This window comes from Panthera leo, chromosome C2 (assembly GCF_018350215.1).
Source record: "Panthera leo isolate Ple1 chromosome C2, P.leo_Ple1_pat1.1, whole genome shotgun sequence".
Taxonomy (NCBI): Eukaryota; Metazoa; Chordata; class Mammalia; order Carnivora; family Felidae; genus Panthera; species Panthera leo.
Window position 1 is genome coordinate 13,394,998 of NC_056687.1, and position 25,666 is coordinate 13,420,663.

The 25,666-nt window shown below is 45.7% G+C and overlaps 1 protein-coding gene across 1 annotated transcript in view; it reads left to right on the forward strand.

The window, feature by feature from the left end:
• The first annotated feature begins 5,815 nt into the window (after positions 1 to 5,815).
• TIAM1 (TIAM Rac1 associated GEF 1) overlaps positions 5,816 to 25,666 on the forward strand; it is a 381,899-nt gene continuing 362,048 nt past the window's right edge. Inside the window, exons 1-2 of the mRNA XM_042955204.1 lie at positions 5,816 to 5,947; positions 14,147 to 14,392. The gene's annotated coding sequence lies outside the window, so the exon portion shown is untranslated. The remainder of the gene's footprint in view (positions 5,948 to 14,146; positions 14,393 to 25,666) is intronic.

Here is a 25,666-nt window from a genome sequence, read left to right on the forward strand (position 1 = left end):
CTCTCAGATTGACGGCCGTCGGGGCGCTGACCGAGCCAAGCTCACCTCCCTTCCAGTAGCATCCTCTGGCCTTGCCTCCGGATCAGCCCAGGTTAATTCCGAGCCTGCCTTTTCCTGCGTGCTGCCAAGTCTTGAAGGACGCGCGCGAGCCCTTGGGGACGCTGGCCAATCCATGCCCGCTTTTAATGGTACCCACGCGGTCCCGCAGAGCAGCTGTGGGGCATCCTTGAGTCCGAGCGGTAGCGATCGGGTTACCCGAGCGTGCTGACTTGGTGCACAGTTTGAACTGGAGCAGAGGTTGAGAGCCTGGGCGCAGAGGTCGGACAGACTCGGGTTCCCGTATCTGCTCAGTGTCACTCACAAGCTGAGTGATCTAGGCTGAGCTACTCAGTTTCCGAGTCTGTAAAGTGGGAATAACGTGTATTCCCATTTGTGGCGGGTTTTAAACGACAGTTAAAAACCCCTAGTTTTAGCACAGCAACTGTCACAGATGAAACACTGGAATGGTGTTTCCCAGTTAGAGGGAGTCTATTCTAGAGGATATAGCTAGCCTGTGTCTTTCCCCCTTTTCTTATTTTCCACTTCCCTGGCTCCTATTTTATTTTAGAAAGCTTGAAGACTGCTTTCAGCTTCTAACAGGGCTTGTTTTACTTGGCCTTAGGTTTAATTATAGTTATCTAATCGCTTCCAGCTCCATTTTATGTGTTTGAATTTCCATTAGGTTTTAGTTGTTTCTTCTTTCTTCCTTCTTCCTTTAAGGCTATGCAGAGGCCCAGGCCTGGGTTTGGAGGAGGGAGACTTGTCCAGGTGGGAAGCAGTTGCCCCATGAACCAATGGCCACTGTGCAAAGTGATTAGGACCCGGATGGAGGGAGGTTTGAACAAAGAGATACCTGGAGGCCGGGAGAGAACACTTCCTGGTAGAAGTGAAATTTGAGCTGTGTCTTGTGGCAGAAGTTTAGTAAATCTCTGGTTTCTAGAATATGCTCTGTTGTACCCCATAATGAAGAGCCGCGCCAGGGAGGTTGTTTTTGAGTGGTAAACACCAAAGTTGCTAAGTAATTATCTTTGAATAAAGGAGAAATAAACTAAAGGTGCAGGCTGTTGACTAACTAAGGAAGGTCGAAAGGGAGAATTGATTTCATTGAATATCTTCAAAATGCCGTCAATGTGTTTTGATTTGTTTTTCCTCGGCTCCACCAGCCCGACACGGCTATTTTTTTTTTTTAAGGTTAAGAGAGAAGCCAGTTTCATACAGGAAAAACAAAAACAAAACCAAGAAAAACTCCTGTACAGCTCATAATCAGATAGTTTAAGAGACACAATCTCAGACTTGGCTACAACATAGGATATTATTGAAAAAGTGTTTCCAGTTTCAACCCCCTTTTGCTGGTTGGGGCAAATTACTGGGTTAGGTCCAATAACATATTCTTTGAATGTCAACCTCAGAGGTCTTTTTTTTTTTTTTAAGCTTATTTATTTATTTTGAGAGAGAGAGAGAGAGAGACAAAGTGAGTGGGGGAGGGGTAGAGAGAGGGAGAGAGAATCCCAAGCAGGCTCTGCACTGTCAGTGTGGAACCCAGTGCTGGGCTCGAACCCTCGAACTGTGAGATCGTCTTGAGCTGGGCTGAAACCAAGAGTCCAACGCTTGACCGACTGAGCCACCCACGTGCCCTGACCTCAGGGGTCTTAACTGGCCCCCAAAAGCCAATGGACAGACAGAAACTAGGTGAGTGACTGGAACCCAAGTCTGTCCAGTGGGTGCAGAAGCCCACAGAGAATGCTCCCGACCCCGTTCTGCTCCCCAGGCCTGCCTCAGTCACCCCAAGGGGTGGCTGACTCCTGCAAACAGAGGGGCCAGTGGTGTTATTGCTAGGTCTCAATTAATGTACGAGATAACCTATTTAAAGTTCTCCTAGCCATGATTCTGAGCCTTCCTGCACTTGTTCTGGGAATTCTCTGGCCCTTAGGGATGCTGAAAGGCAGCTGTGCCCCCTGCGGCCGTCTGGGGATCAAATCAATTGGGGGCCTAGACTTAAAAGGGAGCACGTGGTTAGGAAATCTCATTAGCTGACAATTTAACTCCTCTCTAATGCTCCTGCAAGGAGCAGGGACAAAGACTTCCTCTCCTTTTCCCCTGCAGTTCTCCCTCCCAGCTTCCCTCTCCTCCCCTCCCCGCCTGGCCCAGTCTCCTCCTGGTCAAAATTCCTGCAGTTGGGGCGGCTCACTGAACCCCAGGCTTTCCGCAGCGCCTGGCCGGAAATCTCTTCCCCAGAGCCTTGCTGAGGGCCTACTGGGTGTGCTGGTTGTGAACACTTGGTTCTTTCCTCTCCACAAGGAGCTTACTGTCTGCAGGAGAAGGGTTTGTGAGACTGCACTTTAATAAATGGGAAGTTCAAGCCTGTGCTTTCCCAAGCGAGAAGGCAGGTGAGAACACAGGGATCCCATTGAAACCTCAAATCGAAGTCCGCGAAGGCAGGGGCTTCTGCTGTTTGCGAGTGCAGGAGGGGCAAAGGTGGGAAGGCTGAAAGAGAATTTGGTTCCTGTGGGCGATGGACAGATTCCTGAACCCCACAGGTGCAGGCTTACAGTGGAGAAAGATCCTCATTTTCACTGTCTCTGGTCATTGGACTCCTGTATCCTAAACACTGTTCCACGGGAGTTGTGTGTGTGCATGTATGTGTATACTGTACATGTGTGCATTTAATTTTCCTTTCCAAATTAAGCAGATGGGTAGAGTATATGTTTCTGTGTATGTCTGTCTTTTTGTTTGATTTTTCTCAATACAGGACCAGAAAAAACAGGCCTCAGCAACACTTTTCTGTGTCTTGTTTGTTTGTTTGTTTGTTTAACAGTTCCAAACTAGAGGTCAGTTCATGCCTAAATATTCAGTTTTATTTAGGTAACGACCCCTGTATTTAAAGAAAAGTTCTCTCTTGGGGCCCCTGGGTGGCCCAGTCGGTTAAGCATCAGACTCTTGATTTTGGCTCAGGTCATGGTGTCACGGTTTGCTCCAGGAGTTCGAGCGCCAGGAGAAAGAGTCTGCTTGGTATTCCTTCTCTCCCTCTTTCTCTGCGCCCCCCCCCCCCCCATAAATAAATGCATTAAAAAAAAAAGTTATCTCTCATCATTGTAGGCCAAATCACTTATTTAGAAAAATGAAAAAAACTTGAATAAAAGAGGCACTCAAATTAAGCAGTACTCAGCCAGGAACAGAATGTTTTGAAAACAATGGTCTAGTGTGAAAGGTACCAGATATTGCTAGTTAGGTGGGTTTTTCCCTTCTATCCCCTTCCCAATCTCCTGTACCTTCCTCCACATCCCTCCAGCATAAGACTTTCACTGTTCTGGGTCTCCAGGGACCTCGTTAAGAAATTCATAAAGGTCTAGACTGTGGTTATGCGAAGATTCCTCCTGTGTTCTTGTGAGATTCTTCTAGAAGACCTTGGAGCTCTTTTGCTAGGTGAAGAGGTTCCTTCCTCGTGGACTGAGCCTGAGCTCAGAGGCTTGCATTCATCTGCAAGTGGGGTCTCAGTTGCTTGAAATGGTAGCAAAAGTGTTGGGGGGGTGGTGCACAATACTGCCATGATCTGAGAGCTGGTCAATTGTGTGTCTTCAAAGGATGTTTAACAGAGTGGTGACTCAGGGAACAGCTCTGTGGGAGGAAGGTTCTTTCAGCTGAGTGCATCCTCAGTTTCTGAGTGGGCCAAGGCCCTTTGAGTTTTAGTGCTGTCACAAAGTTTCTTTCCATAAAGGGACACTTGGGTGTAGTTGGGGGAATGGGGGTCCTAGTGTTTTGCAGCCCCCTGGGAAAACCAAAGTATGATATGAAAGATATTGCATGTTTTTCTGGCCAGGGCCGCTTTGACTTTATGAACGAGAAGGGTTTTTAAAAAAGCCTCTTGTATTATTTAACTGCATCATCTGCCCCCCAAAGAACATGATTTTATATAAAGACCTACAGATCAGTATACAGATGTGTGAGGAATTAACTGGTTGGAAGACTGTGGATCTGGGTGCCCCAGCTTGGCTTGGGATGGGTGGGGGGAGGGGATGAGAGATTAGGTTCTGGAAGTTCAGTTGCTTTTCCTTAAAAACCCCAAACACTGTTCTCTGTGTCCACGGAGGAGACAGGAAATCCTGCAGAAGGAACCTGTCTTTGCAATGGCTGCCTCCAGCCCAGAGCGCTTCTGTCTGCCCACCCACCCTCCCCCTCCCCCCCCCTCCCCCCCCCCCTCCTCCTCCCCCTCCTCTTCCTCCTCTTCCTCTTCCTCCTGCTCCACTGGGAGCTGCTAACCTTGTAAATATAGATCAATTCTGGTGCCTGTTTCTAGTTTCCTCTTCCCTCTGCAGAGGTGATAATGGCCCTGGATAAGCCCCCAGGTCAACCCTGGGGGAGGGGGAGGTTAGGGTCTGAGAATGGGTCTGGGAATTCTCCCTGTGGAATTGTCCACTACGGAAATGGGGTCCATGGGATTTTCTACCCTTTGCCCTTCAGAAGAGGGGGTGGGGCGGGCCTGATGTCTGCCTCAGGTTGAGTCTGAGGGGCCCTGAGGGAGGGGGTCTTCCTTGCCTCCCCTTGCCACCGTGGAGGCCTCCCACGTCTTTAGGATTCCAGCCCAAAGCCTCACCATCTCAGGGCTTCTTCATGTCCCTTATCCCCTGTCCCCGGAACACGATCTCATCTGACACAGCCTCCTCACCTGGGCTGGGTGGAGAGCATTGACTGAATTGCGGCCAAATGAAGATTTCCAGCAGGAAGCTCTGGGAGCCTCTGGAACTCATTTAGCCAGGGCGACTTGCCTTTTGGGCAGTGTTTGAGAGGCCCAGAGCTGTGGGATCACTCTGCCGTGAGCTCTGTATGTGGATTTTAGGTTTTTTGGACTTAAAGGGAGCCTGACCCAAACCGAGGCAATGTGTTAGTGTTTGCCTTTTTTTTTTTTTTTGCAAAATGTGCATCTCTAGGTCTTTCCATGGCACAGGGATGGCGGGGACTTGGAGGGGCCCCTAGGTTCTGGTGCCCGCGGAGCCCCTTTCCATGCCTGTGAGGCCCCAAGCACTCTGGGACACTCCTTCGTGCTCACTGCCTAGCGTAATGATCAGTTTTACCATGGGACACCCTCAGAAGCGTCCTAGTTTAGCTGTCCAGAATCATGTCCCAGGTGTCAGAGTTGTAACTGTGATGAGGTTTTAAATAACTGAGTGTGGTACTTCCCGGTGGCAAATTCTGCTGGGTTTTGGTGCTGAGCAGTGTTCACCTTCCCCCTTTCGTGGTTTTTTTTTTTTTAATGTTTATTTATTTTTGAGAGAGAGTGTGAGTGGGGAGGGGGAGAGAGAGAGAGAGAGAGAGAGGGAGACACAGAATCCGATGCAGGATCCAGGCTCTGAGCTGTCAGCACAGAGCCCAGTGTGAGGCTCGAACCCACGTCAAGATGGGATGCTTAACTGTCTGAGCCACCCAGGTGCCCCTCGCCCTTTCATTTTTAATGTGTGTTTGAACAGGGGTCCGTTGTGAGGGAGAGAATGCCATATGCACTTTCTTTCATCTGAAATGCCCTTTGGCTCCCACAGTGATTAGGTCTTTTGAATATTCTTGCCACCCGTGCCCTGACCCGCGTGAGGATTCTTAACCATCTGTCTGCCATGCAGAGAGTAGAGGCTTTGTGCATGTTTCTTGGTCCCTTAAAGATCTGACATATATTTCCAGGTTTGCCTTAATATGGATGCAGTCTCTGGCTGTAAAACTTGAGTCAATTTTGCTCAAATATATTTGCTTATTTTGCTCAAATATATTTACTTATTTATTTTTAAAGGGGATAGAAGTTTACTGGATACACCGCAAGGAGGGGAAGGCAGGACAGCGAAACAGAGACTGCTGCTCGGTTAGATTTCAATCACAGTTTTACTCAGTGGTGATGATCGGGTTTAATATTTTTCCTGCCATCAAGGTATATTCTTATTTCATCCATATTCTTAATCTCAAGTAATGCCAAGTTTGATTTCTTTCTAAAAACAGGGTGTGAAGTAATAATAATTCCATATAGCATTAGCAAACTCCTAGCAGGCAAGCTTACGTGAAACGTGTTTTTGTTCCCATGCCTTTTCTATTCCCGCCCACTCTGTACTCTCCTGAAATGATCACTTTTGTTCATTTTTGTTTTTTGTTCTTCTGGTGGTTGTCTTTGTATCTCTAAATAATATGCTTCTACCACTTTTATTTATCGGCTTCCTGTTATGATGAAGGACAATTAGGCTACTTCTTTCTCACCTCCTTCCTTCTCCAGATTTTTGCTGGTGATATTTATAGTTCTTATATTGATTAGTCTTCATTCTTTGTTACTTACATAGACCTCTCATTTAGTTTCGTCAACCGAAGACTGTGACATTTAACCTCCCCTTTGTAAAATAAGAATATCGGTGTCTGAATCTGTCTTTCCTCTCAGCTCTCCCCTCTCCACCTTACACCCCCAGCTTCTGTCACCACCAGGGTTTTAAGACTGTGTTCTGTAAGCATGATTAAGTCTTCTATGCCTTGTCTATAGATTGCCTTTTTTTTTTTTTTGTAAGATTTTATTATTATTTAAATATAATTTATTGTCAAGTTGGCTAACATACAGTGTAGACAGGGTGCTCTTGCTTTTGGGGGTAGATTCCCATGGTTCATTGCTTACATACAACACCCAGTGCTCATCCCAACAAGTGCCCTCCTCATTGCCCATCACCCATTTTCTCCTCTCTCCCACACCCCCATTAACCCTCAGTTTGTTTTCTGTATTTAATAAGAGTCTCTTATGGTTCTCCTTCCTCCCTCTCTGTTTGTAACTACTTTTTTCCCCTTCCCCTCCCTCATGCTCTTCTGTTAAGTTTCTCAACATCCACATATAAGTGAAAACATATGGTGTTTGTCCTTCTCTGACTGACTTACTTCACTTAGCATTATACCTTCCAGTTCCATCCACGTTGCTGCAAATGGCATGATTTCATTCTTTCTCATTGCCAAGTAGTATTCCATTTTGTATATATACCACATCTTATTTATCCATTTATCAGTTGATGGACATTTAGACTCTTTCCGTAATTTGGATATTGTTAAGATTTTATTTTTAAGTAATCTCTACACCTGACACGGGGCTCGAACTTACGACACTGCGATTGAGAGTCACATGCTGTACCGACTGAGCCCGCCAGGTGCCCCTAGGTTGCTTTTGTTGTATAACAGCTTTATTAACATGTAATGTACATGCCATACAATTTAGTTCCTTAAAGTGTACAATTCCGTGGTTTTTGGTATATTTATAGAGTTGTGCAGCTATCTCCATAATCAATTCTGGAACATTTTCATCACCCCTAAAAGGAACCCTGTGCTCATTATTATGCACTTCCTCTCCCCATGCCTCCCTCTCACCTCTGGTGACTACGGATCTGTGTCTGTAGATTTGCCTGTTCTGGGCATTACCTGTAAATGGAATTATATAAAATGTGACCTTGTGTGTCCACGTTCTTTTGCTTAGCATCATGCTTTCAAGGGTCATCTGTGTTGCAGCATGTGTCAGAATCCCTTTTTATTGCTTAGTAATATTTCACTGTAGGGATATGCCGCATTTCGTTTATTCATTCATCGACTGATGGACATTGGGATTGAGCCCACCTTTTGGCTATTGTGGATAGTTACTGCTCTGAGCGCCAGTGTAACAAATATGTGTTTGGATACTCATTTAAGAATTTTTTTGGTAAACACCTAGGAGTGGAATCACTAAGGTCATATGGTAATTCTATGTTTAATTTTCTGAGGAGCTGACAGATTGTTTTCAAAGTGGTTGCACCATTTTACATTTCTATCAGCAACGTGTGAAGATTCCAGTTTCCCCACATCTTGGCCAGCATTTGTTCTCTCTTGTCTTTTTTTTTTTTTTTTTTTTTAAGGGGCGAGGTGCTGGAGGGGCAGAGAGAGAAAGAGAGAATCCCAGGCAGGCTCTGTACTGAGCATTGTTAGTGTGGAACCTGATGCAGGGCTAGAACTAACGCGCTGAGCCGAAATGACTCATGACCTGAGCTGAAATAAGAGTCAGATACTCAATGGACGGAGCCACCCAGGCGCCCTGCTGTTGTCTTTTTGATGATGGCCATTCTGACCCATGTGAAGTGATACCTCACTCTGGTTTTGATTTTCGTTTCCCTAATGATGACTGTGTTGAACAGCTTTTCATGTGCCTGTTGGCCATTCATGTATCTTCTTTGGAGAAATGTGTATTCAGGTCCTTTGCCCATTTTTAAGTTGGGTTATTTAGCTTTTTGCTATTGAGTTATAGGAGTTCTTTATGTTTTTGATACTCACCTCTTATCGGATAAATGGCTTGCAAATACTTTTTCCTCTTTTGTAGGTTGTCTTTTCACTTTGTTGGTTTCTTTCGGTAGGTAGGTTTCAAGTTTGATGTAAGCCCACTTGTTTTTGATTTTATTGCTTGTGTTTTTATTTTTATTTATTATTATCATTATCATTGCTTAAGTAGGCTCCATGCCCAACATGGGGCTTGAACTCATGATCCCAGGATCAAAAGTAAGATGCTCTCCTGACTGAGCCAGCCAGCCACCCCTTTTGCTTGTGTTTTTAGACATGATTTCCAAAAAATTACCAAGGCTCATGTCAGGGAGCTTTCTTCCTGTGTTTTCTTCTAGGAGTTTCATGGCTTTGGGTCTTACATTTAGGTCCTTAATACATTTCAGTTTAAGTTTTGAGAGGTGTAAGGTAGGGGTCAAGTTTTGTTCTTTTATATGTGAATATCCAGTTTTCCCAGCACCATTTATTGAAGAGACTGTCTTTTCTTCATTGAGTATTCTTGGCTCCTTGTGATTTGACATTAAAAAAAAAAAGAAAAATAGCCTGTTTACTTCAAAAACTCAGTGCATATGATTCAGTTATTTTACTTATTTAGCAAAGGCACATGCAGGAAATATTTGCAAAGTAATTTGAAACTGAGGTGTCTTTGGGTATCAGCTTTTGGGCATTACATTTCTGCTGAGTGATATTTTTTGTTGTGTTAGGTGAAGATAGAGGTTCTTAATAGAGGGCAGTTTTTCTTGCCAGGGGACATTTGGTAGCATCTGGAGATATTTTTGGTTGTCACATTGGGGAGGTTATACTGGTATCTATCTAGATATAAGGAGATATCGGGCATCTAGAGGCCAGCGATGTTGACATTCTGTGATGCATAGGACGGTCCGATAGAACAAAGAATTATGTGGTCCATGGTCAGTAGTGCTGAGGTTGAGAAACCCTGCATTCAAACTTTTTTTTTCTTTACGTTTATTTATTTTTTATAGAGACAGAACAAAAGTGGGGGAGGGACAGAGAGAGAAGTGAGACACAGAATCCGAAGCAGGCTCCAGGCTCCGAGCTGCCAGCTGTCAGCACAGAGCCCGACTGGGGCCTTGAACTCATAAGCTGTGAGATCATGACCTGAGCCAAAGTCGGAAGCTCAACCGACTGAGCCACCCAGGCGCCCCCCCAGAAACCCTGCATTCAAAAGACACAAATACCATTAGAGAACGCATATGTAAATTTCTTCACTTACAACAGGAGCTGATGTTTTTTAGGTATTTGGAAGTGAGCTGTCAGATTAATAATGAATCATCTGAGGCATCAGATTATTTTGGTTATTATTTTAGCTGGAATAAATGAAGTATCTTTTTTAGGATAGAAAGTTTTTTTAAAAAATGGATCATTTCAGGGGTTTTGGGCCCCTCACTGCTTGGGCAAGATCATCCATTTAATGACTTCAGAATATTGCTGTTAACATACCGTGAAAGGCTCATCCTTAGCCCTCAACTCTGCTGTGGTCAGTGTTATGTGAGGACAAGTATTTGTAGTCTGATCATTAAAATGTCACACCTCTTAAGCAGTCCATGGAGCGTCACAAACATTTTTAGAAAAAAAAGACAGTGCGAGATGCACCGTGACATTTTAGAAAATTTTTTTGAATGTTAGAATAATTATCTCATCTTGATATCTCTGATTAGAAATTATCATTTCAATCTATAAATATCAATTGAACTTTAACATTTCACCGCAACCTAAGACAACTAAAACCTCCTAATATTGATTTAAAATATTCAATCTCTGTTTTGTTTTGTTTTTCCTTCCCCCTTCCCCGTCCCCCTCCTGACAGTTAATGCTTTAATTTGGGGATTCAATCGGCCTGTGACTGCTTACCACCAAGTTGCCTCAGAGAAAGGTTTGTGGGAGCCTGTTGTGGGGTTTCAACTCGCTTCGAGTAAGAATACCCAAATGGCCTTCTCTCTCTTCGAGAAAATGGGGTTAAAATAAGATGAGCATATTTATGACTGTTGCAGGTTGGTATTAGGATCTTGGAGTTCTTCTTGCCAAAGACATTAGAGATCTAAGTTAATGGCCCATTCTTTACACCAGAACTAGTTCACAGCTTACTAGAGAGAGAAGGGCTAACATTATCCCTCACGGACAGCCTCTGAATTTTAATTGTGGTCATCCCTGTCTTCGCAGCCTGTGATGCAGCAGTTCTGAATCCCATCCAAGTCAGGAAAAGTGAATTTATGGGCCTCCTAGCAACTAGCATCTAGCAGTTTACAGTGCCTGGACTTTATTAGGGGTGCAGAGAGAGCCAGCTCCCCTAACATTCTGGGGCCCAGCCCGCAGCCATGACAGCTGAGTTACAGGGGTTTGGGGAGACTCATTCCAGGAGTGTCTCTTAATATGATCTTGGTTGCTATGTTATGGTTGCTAGAAAACCATACATGATTTGGGGGAAAATGAAAAGCTCTCAAGGAAATATTAAAAGTACAGTTTTTCCATTTGGAAAAGTTACTTTCTGGAATTTAGAACTGGAGAGCTTAATTAGGACATGAGTCAAGTTGGATGGTTTAATACCGTGAGTATTGCAGCAGCCTGTCTGAGTCAGATCTTTGAATTTCCCCCTTTAATTTGAATGAAATCTCTGACATCTAGCAAGTGTTGAAGTGGCTAATGGCTTTTGATTACCTGGCTTCAGCCTTTTGCATTTTCCCCAGACAGTCCGTGGGCTTCCCCCGCCTCCCCCCGCCTTTTATTTTTTTGGTCTGTCTCAGTGATTCTTCCCAAATATCTCATCAATGCCTTTTTTTCCCTTTAATTGTAAAGTATTTCTCTTAGTTACATCAGGCGCCAATAGTAAATTCTGTGTAGCCAAAATCCCAACAATAAATATCTTTCAGTATTGAGATTAAGGGTGATTCTTACTTTCTTATGCATAGTTTTCTCTAACTTAGAAAGATTTTGCAGTGAGGAGGGGTTCCTTTTCTGATCAGCAAATTGCATTAATTAAATACACATTCATCTTTGGGTTGGCGGTGGCTAGTAGAAACTTAATCTTCCAAGTCATATTTTCTTGTTCCATAATCCACTTACACATGGGGATTAATAGCAAAGTGCTCCTCTCCTCGATGAGGACAATGGGAAGAATAAAGAATATGTGTATTCTGGCCTGAGTGAGCAAAGATGAGAAAGTCTGTGGGGCAGCCAAGAAGCCCAGTGATTAAATATCAATGGAAGGATTAGCCCCATTGTTGATGGATCCTTTCAGGCAAAGATTGAACCCAGACCCCCAGTCATTAGAAAGTTGCTGACCTTCCAGTGTTGACTGTGTCCCTTTCTTTAGAATCCTTTCCCCACAGACAGTGGTCTTACACCCATAGTTCCAAATATGGTTGTGCCTCTTGACCTCGGTTTTTCCCTAGGATGGCTTCCTTGCTCGTGATCTAGCCCATCTTCTCTGGAGGTCCCAAAGAATGGATGATTTTCAGGTCAAGTTTAATTCATGTCTGTGTTAGTTTTTTAAGGCTGCTGCAAAAGATACTTCAAACTGGATGTCTTAAGACAATAGAAATTTATTCTCATAGTTGGGTTGCTAGAAGTCCAAAGTCAAGGTGTTGGCAGGGCTGTGCTCCCTCCGAAGGTTCTTAGGGAGGGGCGTCTTGCTTCTTCCAGCGTCTGCTGGCCCCCAGGTCTTCCTGGGCTTGTGACAGTATCACTCCCAGCCTCAGCCTCCTTCTTCACATGGCAGTTGTCTCTTGTGGCTGTGTGTCTGTCTCTGAATCTCCTCTCTTGAGGGAGGCCAACCATAAGAGACTCTTAAATACAGAGAACAAACTAAGGGTTTGCTGGAGGGTTTGGGTGAAGGGATAGGCTAAATGGGTGATGGGCATTAAGGAGGGCACTTGTTGGGATGAGCACTGGTTATATGTACGTGATGAATCACTAAATTCTACACCTGAAATCATTATTACTGTATGTTAACTGTATATGTATATGTAACTGTATATGTATATGTTAGCTGTATATGTATATGTTAGCTGTATATGTATAACTATGTAGCTGTATGTTAACTACCTTGGATTTAAATTAAAAAAAAAACTCCTTCTTTCTCTTATAAAGACGCCAGCTATCAGGTATAGGGCCCATCCTCATCCTTTATGACCTAAACTTGGTTACATCTGCAAAGACTCGATTTCCAAATAAGGTCTTATTCATAGGTGCTAGACATGTCCTTTTTTGGGGGGACACATTTTAACCCACAAGAGCATCCAGGCACCACTCCATTACATGGCCTGTTTAAAGCAGGTGGGGACTTGCAATGTGGATGTGTACTTACTGCTAGGAGATTAGATTTTCCTAAAGCTGATAATGTCATCATGAATTTATTACAATTTTTTTTATTGTGGCTTTTTGCTTTTGTCTTTTTAATTTTTTAATTTTTAATTTTTAAATTATTTTTTTAATGTTTATTTTTGAGAGAGCGAGACAGAGTGCAAGCAGGGGAGGAGCAGAGAGAGAGAGGGAGACATAGAATCTAAAGCAGGCTCCAGGCTGTGAGCAGTCAGCACGGAGCCCCACGCGAGGCTCGAACCCACGAACTACGAGATCATGACCTGAGCCAAAGTCGGATGCTTAACCAACTGAGCCATGTAGGCACCCCTGTTTTGTTTTTTTTTTAAGTAGGTTCTATGCCCAACGTGGGGCTTGAACTCATGACCCGAAAATCAAGAGTCACTTGCTGTACAGATAGAGCCAGGCCGATACCCGTATGTCACCATGAGTTTAAACTTTCAAAGGCCCTTTGGTCCCAGCCCTGCATTTTGCATTTCATCTCTCAGGACTCTTTTCTCAAATACTTTGAGCCAGTGAAACAGAAATCCCTTTTGCTTTGGGTTGTATCCTGTTTTCTACGTTCCTTCCTTCCCTTCCTTTTTGTTTTTTGCTCACGTGGTCTCTAGATCTGGACTATTTATTTTTGAGAGAAAGAAAGAGAGAGAAAGAGAGAGAGAGAGAGAGAGAGAGAGAGAGAGACAAGGAATCTGAAGCAGGCTTCAGGCTCTGAGCTGTCAGCACCGAGCCCTATGTGGGGCTTGAACTCACAAGCTGTGAGATCCTGACCTGAGCTGAAGTCAGACGCTTAACTGACTGAGCCACCCAGGCGCCCCAGGACTATTCCCATTTTTGCTTGTCCCATCTACCTCTTCTTGTGTCTCAGTGAACTCGTCTTGGAGTCCAAACTCTTTGAATTGATCTTGCTTTCCTACAGCTGCACCACAGAGAAGCTTGATCTGTGTTTGCCCTGATTTACGACATCAGCAGTCAGTCTGTACGCATGGTGCATGGGTCATTGCCAAGAGGGCAGTCTTTGGAGGACAGCTAAGAGATAAGCCCAAAGCCAGAAAGGGCTGTACTCAGGAGAGACTAGAGACACACAGGCAAATTCTGCCAGGACCCGCTGGCAAGAGGGAGGTGTCTCTTAGTTGCCGGTGAGCAATCTTTGGCCAGGATGAATCTGATGCTATCACAGGAGTCAAAATGAATGAGGCAGCATGCACTCTGAGGGGAAGGGTGGGTGGGTTTGTGTCCACATCGAGGCTGCTACCTAAGGAAATGTCATAGGCTGGGTGGGTCAGACAGCAGACTTTTATTTCTGGCGGTCTAGAGACTGGAAGTCCTGAGATCAGGGTGACCTCCTGGTTGGATTCTCAGCGTGGGCTCTTCTCCTGGTTCTGTTGCCTTCATCTTATACTGTGGCCTTTCCTCGGTGCATGCACACTCAGAGATCCCACGTTTCTTTTCTTTTCTTCTTCTTTTTAATCAGTTCCATCCAGGGGCTCTACCCTCGTGATCTTACCAAAACCCATCTCTCAAAGACCCAGCCTCCAAACACCATCCCACTAGTGATGAGGGCTTCACCACCTGAAATTTTGGAGGACACAGACATTCAGTCCACAGCAGTGAGCAAGCAGCCAGGTACGCAGTTTGGAACCAGAAGAGAAAGAGAAACTAGGAGACACGCAAACAAAAGAATCTAAGTCCATCGTGCCAATATGCCTTTGATTCCAAGGTGAGCTCTTGGGGACCTGGGCTTAGTTAAGGGTCGCCGAGGCTTGGGGCCGGGTCGCCAAGGACCCAGCCTGCGGGTGGATGGGGAAGAATTTGTGTCTGGATGCTGAAAGTATGCGTAGAAAATCATGGAAGTTCTGAGGGGTGGTGAGGGATAGGGGCAGGGAAAACAGTGAGGGGCTGAGGTGTGTGGTCTTAGGAGAATCCACTTTGGCCTGGAGGTAGGACTACCCAACAGGCCAAGCAGAGAGGGAGACAGAGTGGAAAGGGGATGTTCATGGAGGGGGTGCCTTGGAGTGTGGTTCGCGGCACGTGGAGGGTGTAGGGTTGAGGGCATAGCGCTCATTGCAAATGTCCACTGAGGGACAGAGGCAGGCGGCTGGTTCCAGGGAAAGGGAACACGTTGCGGATCGAGTTCTGATAAGGGTCCAGGCCTCTGCTTTGGTATTCTCAAACTGCTTTACTGGGCAGGGGCTGCAGGTAGACCTGAGCAAACATGCGGCTTCTAAGTGGGACTTTGAGTTGCAAACGTATCAGCTTAGTCTTTAAAATGGAGTTTTCTTTACTGCAGGATTATGAAGAACAATCAAGTGCATTTAAAAGGGGGCCTTCTCCCACATTCCTACTGTAGGAACATGTTGATTGCTTTTGGTTTTCTCTGTTCCTTCTTATCCGTAATTAATTGTCATGTCCTTTCAACATATTTGTAACTCCTGCATAGATACAGCTTTGTGTTTTGTTTCTTTTCATGTAACATCGCAGTGTCAACATGTGCAATCTGGCTGCATTGGCCCCCAACTTGTCATTTACGACGATCACACATTCCAGCGAGCTGATCATTTACTTAACCATTCTCGTATACTTGAATATTTATCTTGTGGGTTTTTTTTTTTTTTTTTTGCCGCTATTAAAAAATTTTTTTTTTGACGTTCTTTATGTCTGTATTGCCTTTTTTTTCTTTCTTTTTTGAAACTTATTTTTTTCAGGATAAATTCCCAGGATGTGGTATCTGTATTAAATATGGCATTAAAAAAAAAGGCTGTTAATTTGCATTGCCAAACTGCCTTCCAGAAGTCTTGATCTGTTCATCTAGATGAGTCTCACCACAGCGCTGGGTCTTAATCATTTATTCTGTTGCTGTTTTTTTGTTTTTAATTTTTTTTAACATTTATTTATTTTTTGAGAGAGAGACAGAGTGTGAGCGGGGGAGGGGCAGAGAGAGAAGGAGACACAGAATCCGAAGCAGGCTCCAGGCTCTGAGCTGTCAGCACAGAGCCCGACGCGGGGCTCAAACTCACCAACTGTTAGATCATGGCCTGAGCTGAAGTCAGATGCCAAACTGACTGAGCCACCCAGGCGCTCCTATTTTGTTACTCTTAGTTGAATCTCTCTCTCTTTCTTTGCTTTCGGGTAGACTGAACTTTTTGGGTTTATTGTTTGAACATTGTTTTAAAGTTTTAGAAAACACTGCCATTGGCTTGTCTTTTAATTCCTTAATGTACCCCGTAACAAAACAAATCAATGGAATAAAACAAGGAACAACTTCCTTTGGATTCCTCATCTGTGAGACATTGAGGTTGAAGCCAGTCATTCCTGAAGGTCTTTCTAGCTTCCAGCATCCTGCATCTGATTTTATGAACCAAAAGTGTAAAAGGGGAATGGGAGGCATCCCTAAGAGTTCCGATGCACCAGTTGGCAAAATGGCTGTAGGTGACCTGTTGTTGGCTGGTTTTTGTTGTTCGTTTATAGACTTTGTTTATTTTTACTTTTTTAAAGTTCATTTATTTTGAGAGAGAAGGAATGAGTGAGGGAGGGGCAGAGAGAGGGGGAGACACAGAATCTGAAGCAGGCTCCGGGCCCCGAGCTGTCAGCACAGAGCCCAGTGCAGGGCTCTAACTCACGAACCGGGGAGATCATGATGTGAGCTGAAATCAGACACTCAACCAACTGAGCCACTCAGACACCCCTGGAGTTTATTATGTTTTAGAGCAGTTTTAGGTTCACATTAAAATTGAGCAGAAAGTTCAGAGAGAGTTTCTATATCCCTCCTGTCCCCACACATACACAGTCTCCCTTGTTATCAACATCCCCCCTGGAGTGTACATTTGTTACATTTGATGACCCTACATTGATGCATGATTGTTACCCAGAGTCCATAGTTCATATTCAGGTTCACTCTTGGTGTTGTAGATTCTGGGTTTGGACAAATGTGTCCAAACATGTCCAATGATGTGTATCTCCCATTAAAATATAGTTCCACTGCCCTAAAAATCCTCTGTGCTCTGTCTATACATTTCTCCCTCCTCCTTTGCCCCTGGTAACCACTCATCTTTTACTGTCTCCATAGTTTAGCCTTATCTAGAATGTCATACAGTTGGATTGCGGTTGGCTTTGAGGAAGCTGACGTCACCTTTGAGAGTCTCTCCCCGCTATTTCCTGGCCTTCTGCTGTGGTTGCCTCTGGATTGGGATTTTAGAGTCGGAAGGATTGATAAGGCTCTCCAACCCACGAATCTTGTCTGTGACACCGTGGCTGAAGAATGTTACCTGAGCCTTTGTTGTGGTTTCCATTATGGAGCCAAGGGAAGAACAGACACCCTGTATCAGAGAGTCCGGGTTCCATCCCCTGTGCCGACTCCCGATTAGCTAGTTGACCTTGGTCAAGCCACTTCCCTCTCTGAGGCTGACCCTATCTGATCCCTCTGTGGAGTGATGTCGGAGCAGTGCGTGCTCCCAGGTTGTAGGGGTGACATGGATACAAGGTGGGCTGGCCTTTGTTAAGCCCCAAAGGAAGGCACAAAAGTACATCTAAAGAGCCTGGACAGCCTTGAGCTTGGCTGAGCAAGTGAATTGTTACAAAGTTGTTTACTGCAGGGAATGGAGGTTGCCTCCCTGACACTTCCGCTGATGGCGATTCTTCTGCCCCCCACGTGCCCCCCGCTGTCCCGGGTCGGGGGAGTAAGTCAACCCCCCAACCTGTAACCACTTACTGTCGGCTGTCATGCCTCCCCCATCTTACTCCAGAAGCTCTTTTCAGGCCAAACTCTGCTCCTTCATCTGTCCTTTGCAGCACATGGATTCTTTTGTTCTGTGAACACCCGATTCAACACGGGCAAATTTCAGTGTAGACAAGTCAAATGGGCTGAGTCGTATCCCCCCCCCCCGCAATTCATGTTGAAGTCCTAAGCCCTGTGCCTTAGAATTTGACTGAATTTGGAGACCAGGTTTTTAAGGAGGTGACTAAGTTAGAATGAGGCTATTACGGTGGACCTAATCCAGTATGAGTCGTGTCCTTATGAAGAAGAGGGAATGTGGACACGCAAGGAGGCGCCATGATGCTTGAGCACAGAGGGAAGACCATGCGAGGGTGGAGTGGGAAGGCGGCCGTCGGCCAGCCAAGGAGCGAGGCCTTGGAAGAGACCCACCTGCCAGTGCCTCCATCTTGGACTTCTGGCCTCCAGAACTGTGGGAACAGAAATTTCTGTTGTTGAAGCCACTCAGTTTGTGGTGTTTTGTTATGACAGCCCTTGAAAACTAGTCCAGGAAGGTAATGTAGTTTTATCCCCACTTTCCCGCCCCTTTGCATCGGTGTCTTCCTGCAGCCCCTTCTGTGCTTTCCTTATTGAGCTTTCCTGAGGGAATTAATAGGACTTGCAGGTCAAAGGCCGTCCTTCAGTTTATACTCTCTTCTGGGTAAAGAATGAGTGGCCATTTTTTAATAAAGTAAGTAATTAATTATATAAATGACTTTTATGACTATGACCATTATGCTTGGCTACCTTTTCTCTTTAAGTTTTTTCTTTCTTTCTTTTTTTTTTCTTTTTAAAATGTTTATTTATTTTGAGAGAGACAGCTCTAGTTGGGGAGGGGTAGAGAGAGAGGGAGAAAGAGAATCCTAAGCAGACTCCATACTCGGTGTGGAACCCGACATGGGGCTTGATCTTACAAACTGTGAGATCATGACCTGAGCCAATATCGAGTTGAACATATAACCGACTGAGCCACTCAGGCACCCCAGAAGTTTTTTATTTTTATTTATTTTGAGAAAGAAATAGAGAGCAAGCGGGTGAGGGACAGAGAGAGACGCAGACAGAATCCCAAGCAGGCTTCCCGCTGTCAGCGCGGAGCCCGATGAGGGGCTTGAACTCACGAACCCTGAGATGGTGACCTGAGCTGAAATCAAGAGTCGGATGCTTAACTGAGCCACCCAGGTGCCCCTATGCTGACTACCTTTTATAGATCCTTTTCTTTGTGCTGGGATCTTTACACTTTATCATTAAAAAAAAAAAATCTCTGCAGATGGGTATTGTTATCCCATTTTACAGATGAGAAAGTGGGGAAGCGAGCCAGCAGATGGCATGAGCAAAGCCATGTGGTGTGGGTTTTGTGGATCCCCGAAAACTACGCTCATCAGCTGATGACAGCACCGGGGTGGCTCTGGGGGGGGGGCTGAGATTGCTGATTCCCCCACCCCCCCTTCAAGGCCACTACATTACCCACCCCTCTACTGGGCAGTCCAGTCTGCCCACGTGACCCTATGCGCCCGAGCAGACTGTTTATTGTGGAATAACCAACCCATTCTCTTTTCTCCTCTCGTTTAACACATCCAATGGCTCGGAGTAGTCTGTCAAAGGTATTTTATTTAGGCAAGGCCGTTTAAGAATGGCAGAAATTTCCTGTTGAGAGGTTTTATATATGTGGTGTGTGTGCTCCTGAAGGCAAATGGATGTTTAAGTGTGTGTGAGGTGACGTTCAGCAGGCTCCGGAAGTCTGGGGACCACTTAGGTCTGTAACCCTCACTCTCGCACCAGCTGTCCCGCTCTGCGAGGCCCTCTGGGTTTCCCATTTATGGGCCCTTTTATTGTTATGACACCTGTTTAAATCTGGTGTTTCCATTCCGGGAGGCCTGCTAGGTGGCTGCCTCGAGCGGCCGTGCCGGGTTCGACGTATGCAGGCCGCGAGCCTGCTCCCCCTGTCACTTCTTGTGGAAAATCCATTTTTGGTGTTTCGTTTCAGTTAAGAAAAGCATAGAAATCTTTCCGGGACCCCCTCCCCCCTTCCTGCTTGCAGCTAAAATTTCAGCCTGTGACAGTGGAGGCCAAATCTCTCTGGAAACAAAGGCAGCACTAATCAAAACGTTGTGATATGCACGTTTCTTTTGGGAAAAAAAGATCTCTTAGAGCGTGTCACGTGGACTTTGTTCCGCGAAATCCCATGACGTTACATTTGCATGGCACCCGCATCCTGTGTCATCACCCTTAGAATTATCGATATTGTCGGCGAGGAGAGCTTTGCTGTAGACGCGGGGGGATCTCACCCACGTTTTGCAGAGAGGAAGCTGGTTATCAACATTTGTGTATATACGTGCTTATTTAGGGAAATGGCAACACAACACACATACAGAAAAGCGTGCATTATTGGAAGCGTCTGATTGGATGGATTCTTACGAACGACATACCCGTGTAAGCGGCGCTCAGATCCAGAACCTGCTGAGAACTCAGAACCTTCCTGTGGTCCCTTCCTGTGAGAACGCCCCGAAAGGCAGCCCCAGGCCTGACTTGTAACACCACGGCTTGAGCTTCACCCTTGATAATCATGGTAATCAATAAAGATAATGATTTTTCGTCCCGTGTTTTGGATACGCTTTGTGTTTCTGCCTTCCCGTGGTTTCTGATAGATGCTCTGATAAAGTATACACGAAGGTAACTACTTTTCTTGGTCTCTTGTGAATCCTCGTTGTATCGCTTTATGTAAGTAAAGGTGTGTATTCTGATTTTTGCACTCTCCAGGAAGACAGCATCCCATCCTTGCTTCTCTACACCTTCCTCTACAATGTCCCTTCGTCTCCCCATTAAGTCCTACTGTCCCTGCCACTGGTCTTATGTAGTGAGTTGGGTGGTGTCCCCCAAACTCATGTCTGCTAGGACCTCAGGATGTGACCTGGCTTGGAAGCAGGGTCTTGGCAGATGCAGTTTATTAAGAAGAGGTCATGTGGGAGTCAGCTGGGCCCGAAACCTGATGATTCAGATTCAGAGACATGACACGATGGGAGGGGGCTGGAGTGATGCAGGCAGAAATTGAGATGATGTGCCCACAAGCCGTGATTGCAGGAGCCACCAGAAGGTGGACGAGATGGGGAAGGGGCCCTCCCTGGAGCCTCCAGTTGGAGCACAGCCCTGCCCACATCTTTGTTTTAGACTTGTCTCCAGAACGGTACCCACGTTTCCAGTGTTTGACATCATTTGGTGTGTGCTGCTTTGTTACAGCAGCTCCCGCTGACTGATACACTCTACTTACCCTCTCTCCTGGCTGCATATCACCGCCTCCTCCCTGTCGCTGCATCTTCTCCATGGAGGTCAGCCATCCGTCTTAACATATGTCTGATCACGTCAGTCCTGGTTTACAACCTGAGTTTTCCCCATTATTCATTGCGTGAAGCCCAAGCTTCTTGATCTGGCGTATGTGCCCTGTTCTGCCCCTTCTTTTTTTTTTTTTCTTTAAGTTTATATTTTGAGAGAGAGCACGCGTGCGTGCAAGCGGGAGAGGGACAGAGAGAGACAGGGAGAGAGAATCTTAAGCAAGCTCCACGCTCCGCTTGGAGCCCGATGTGGGGCTTGATCCCACAACCCTGGCATTATGACCTGAGCTGAAATCAAGAGTTGGACTCTTAACTGACGGAGCCATTCAGGTGCCCACTGCTCTGCCCCTTCCGCCTCACCTCTCGCTCGCCCCAGCCTTGCTGACTCAACCCCGAAGTGGACACAGATTGGCAGCCACCAACGGGGTGGCTGAGTCTGGATTGAAGAGTGCCAGATGTGACTTTGAATTTGATGTACATAGCTGGCTCTTCTGGGCTCCAGTGGTCCTCGACTGTCCTCGTTACTCTGCTCGGAAGTTCTTGCATTTAAACTACCTTCCTGGCCGCCAACGTGGTCCACATTACAACCTCCACTCACAAGTCCACAAACATAACATGCTCCCACATGTGCAGCTGCAGGGCTGTTGTGGTTGCAGTGCTCGGTTTGCACGGTCTGCTTGTCCACTTATTCACAGAATGACCTTGCTCCATGCCTCAGTTTTCTTATCTGTCAAATGGGGATAACAATAGTACCCACCTGCTAGGGCTGTCGTGAGGAGTAAATGAGTTAATTCCTGTAGATGTTTCCAATGGGCTTGGCACCCAGTAAGAAGCTCAAAAAGTGTTGGCCCCAAACTTCTGAGTAGCATTTTCTCCCCTTCGGGTCTATTCTTGCTTACTTTTTAAGGTTCAGTGCAAGCACCGTTATCTCTTGAAAGCTTTCCAAGATCCTCTCTGTTGCCATAATCACCCGTTGTCTTCTTTTAATCCGTTCGTGTGTCTCTTTTCATTGGGGCCCCAGGAGGTCTTGAGGGCAGGTCCATTCTAGATTCTGTTCTGGAAGCCTTTGCTTGCTCGGAAGAGAATAAGTAATGATCTGAGTGTCTTCCCAACTATGGGGATGTGCCCGGGCTGGACCTCAGACTCTCCTGTCAGCTGCAAATGCTTGTCTGGTGGCTGTTGTGGTCCCATGGGGACATGTGGAGAGTCTGAACCCCGAAAGAGATCAGGGCAATAGGAAGGGAAAAAAGACTTGGGTGGAGAAGCAGCCGTCAGGCTGACTTGACAGTTAAAGGGACCTGCTGTGGGCACCTGGGTGGCTCAGTCAGTTAAGCATCCCATTTCAGCTCAGGTCATGATCTCACGGTTCAAGAGTTCTAGCCCTGCATCAGGCTCTCTGCTGTCAGGACAGAACCTGCATCAGATCCTGTGTCCCCCCCTCCCTCTCTCTGTCCCTCCCTGGCTTGTGTGCTCTCTTTCTCTCTCAAAAATAAATAAACATTAAGCAAGAAAAGGGACCTGCCATGATCCCAGAGCTCCCATGGGATCTGATAGCCAGGGGTCTCTGGGGAGAGGGGGGAGGGGTGGGGAGTGGGCACACTTATTACCCAATCCACAGTGCCTCAAATGGGGTCATTTTCCCACTAAGCAAATGGGGTCATTTTCCCACTCAGCTTCACAAAGCTCAATTTCGATACCTTTCATGAATTTTAATCAGAGTATTGAAATAACTTTCTTCTAAGGTGATATGAGAAAAAATTGGGTTAGCGAGAACTTCCCGGATCAACTTAGAGCAACAAAGACCCTGAGTAAAAACTGTCAAACGCGGCAGATAAGCTAACAGTGATGATTCCTTTAGGGTTCGTGGGGTGCTGGAGACTTGATGATGGGCAGGTAGAAGTGAAGATTCTGAAGTGCTGATTTTGGATTCTTTGATTTATCCTGGAACTTGGAACAGGGCACGTCATGAACGCAGGGACTCAGTTTCCTGTAGTTAAAGATGTCTGCTCTCTCAGTGCAGGCACTGAGATTTAACGATCATTTATTTATTTACCTATTTATTTATTTTTTAATGACTTTCTAATAAGGCGTGGGGCTCCACAAAAGACAACGTCCCCTGGCCAGAGTGTAGGGGGCTTAGATGTTACTAGTGAGTTTGGACACATTTTGTGTAAGCCCTTAGCATTTTTTTTTGTTTGTTTGTTTTTTTGTTTTTTGTTTTTTTTTTACTTAGGAGGTAATATTTTGTGTTTTCTATCATATTGAGGGTGTTGGTTTTGGATCTGAAACTCAGGACCCTGGAGAGGCTCTCCCGATTCCAGGCAGTTCTTTCCAAAAGACTGGAGGGCATCTTTGTCCCTTGAAAGCGCTGTGAAAAGGAAAGCTTAGCATGTCCTGGAATTGGGCATTTAGAATCTCAGGAATCCCTCACACTTCAGAAGTTCTGTATCGAGCCTCGTTTCCTCCTGGCTACGTGTATAGTCAGAGGGTCTCTAGCTCTACTGCCCACTCTGGTGACCGCCAGCCACATGTGGCTGCCGAGCCCTTGAAATGTCTGAATTAGGATGTGTTGGACATGTGAACTACAGATCAGATTTCAAAGACTTAGTAAGAAAGACTTAGTAAGAAAAATCTCAACAGCTTCTCAAAAAAAATTTTTTTTTAAAGTAGAAATTCTTGGGGCTCCTGGGTGGCTCAGTTGGCTGAATGTCGGACTTCAGCTCAGGTCATGATCTCACCGTTGGTGAGTTCAAGTCCTGCGTCAGGCTGTGTGCTGACAGCTCAGAGCCTGGAGCCTGCCTCGGATTCTGTGTCTCCTCTCTGTCTGACCCTCCGCCGCTCACATTTTTTCTCTCTCTCTCTCTCTTTCTCTCTCAAAAATAAATAAACATTAACATTTTTTTTTTTTAAAAAGGAGAAATTCTTCTTTGCTTTTAGTTTAATTTTTTTATGTAAACAATCTCTATGCCCAGTGTGGGACTCGAACTCACCACCCTGAGATCAAGAGCTACGTGCTCCACTGACTGAGCCAGCCAAGTGCCCCTCAATAACTTTTATATTGATTATATGTTGAAATAATATTAATGATATATTGGGTTGAATAATATCAGTTATTGTATTTAATTTTACCTTTTTTTTTTTTTTTTTTTTACTTTTTTTTAAATGTAGCTACTACAAAATTTGAAGCGATGTTTTTATTGGATAGCCTTGCTCTGGACAATGACCGCCCACTTATTTTCCTGGGGTAACTTGCAAGAGTGGGTGAGTTATCTCTTATTTTAGGAATCTCTTAGCTCTGATGGGCCTTGCAAAGCATGTTGGAAGCAAGGGTTTGGGGAAAATGACAAACGGGGGAGCCACTTCCGAAACAACGAGTTTTCCTAACTAGCTCATTGGAAAGACAGAAGGATTTTCTCTGCAGCAAAATTAATTTGGGCAAAGTTGGACGATCGAGTAGACATGGTATTAGCACCTACTATGAGTAATCATAGGGCCCCAAATTTCATTGTTTGACTCCCCTTTAAAAGCTTAAGAATAAAGAAATGAGAGTAGTCCCCCACGAGAGTTTAGGAAAAATGAATCAGGAGTGTGTAAGCTGTAGCATAGCGAAGGAGAGGAGACATCCCGTTATCAAGGTGAGATTTCATATGCTGGTTTGTCGTCTCCATAATAATGCGTCAGTGCTGGGCTGTTTGGGTGGGGGCATCCGAGACCGAGCCTGGTTTAGTTGGGCCAGAGGGAGGTTTCCGTGAAACCTCTACTCTTGCTCCTTGGCCAGAGTAATGCGTTAGCCCTAGCATCATTAAAGGGCTCTGCAGGAGAATGAATGATAGGCCTGTTCGCCAGGCTTGCTGTCGTTTTCGCGTTTGTTTCCCTTGCTGCTGGTTGCTGATTTGTTTCTCCCGATGGATGCCAAAATCCTTGCCATGAGAGATCTTGTTTCCTTTTTCTAAACTCCTGTATTGTTGCGGCGCCTGGCGGGCTCAGTCCGTGGAGCCTGCGACTCTTGATCTTGGGGTTGTGAGTTTGAGCCCCACGTTGGGTGTAGAGATGACTTAAACAAACCAACAAACAAAACTCCTGTGTTGTTGCACATAATACGCACCGTCACTTGGTGTTTGTTAGTTGATACAGTTAGTGGCTAATAAAAAAACCCCAAAACCAGACCGTCCTCTTTCCTCCCCTCCTGCCCTCCTTCCCCTTCTGGCCCTACTTTCTCCATTTCATCTATGCTCTCTCCTTCCCTCCATTTCGTTACTGCTTTTTATTAATTTTTTTTCCCTCTAAGGTATGGGTTACATAGAGAAGTCCTGAAGAATGTGTGTTTAACTGGCCGGTCCGTGCCCTTTCTTTTTCTAATAAAGCCTGGCCTTAACTGAGTGTCACTTTAGTGTTTTCTTTGACCACTTCTGCCCTTCCTTGGGCACGGTCTCCTCACACAGGTGGCCCTGGGGGTGGAGGGCCCTCACGTGGTACCCAGTGGCTGGCTCAGCACAGACTTGCCTTGGACAAGGGCCAGGCCCGGGGCTGGAGCTGGGCAAACACCGTTCCACCGGGAGCTGATTGGATGGAGGCCCAGGGTGGAGTACCCATGGGCTCAATGGAGGCCTGGTTTTACTTAAGATATTCCAAAGAGTGAAGGGGGAAGTAAACAGTCTGCTAATTAAATCTGTAGGTGGCCGTAAATTCAGAGGTGTTGCAAAGCCCTCTGCACACATGGAGGACGTTGGGAAAACACAAAGAGCCGTAGAAAGGTGAGGCAAGGCTTGGGGAGATGAGATTCCGCCTGGAAAAGTACAAGCCGCCATCTGGAGAGCAATTAGCCATGGTAGTGTGCTCCGTGGGGCGTAAGTCAGTGGCGCTGTGATTGACTTGGAGCCAGAACTGTTAAGTCCTGTTTCTTGTTCTTGATAGTTAG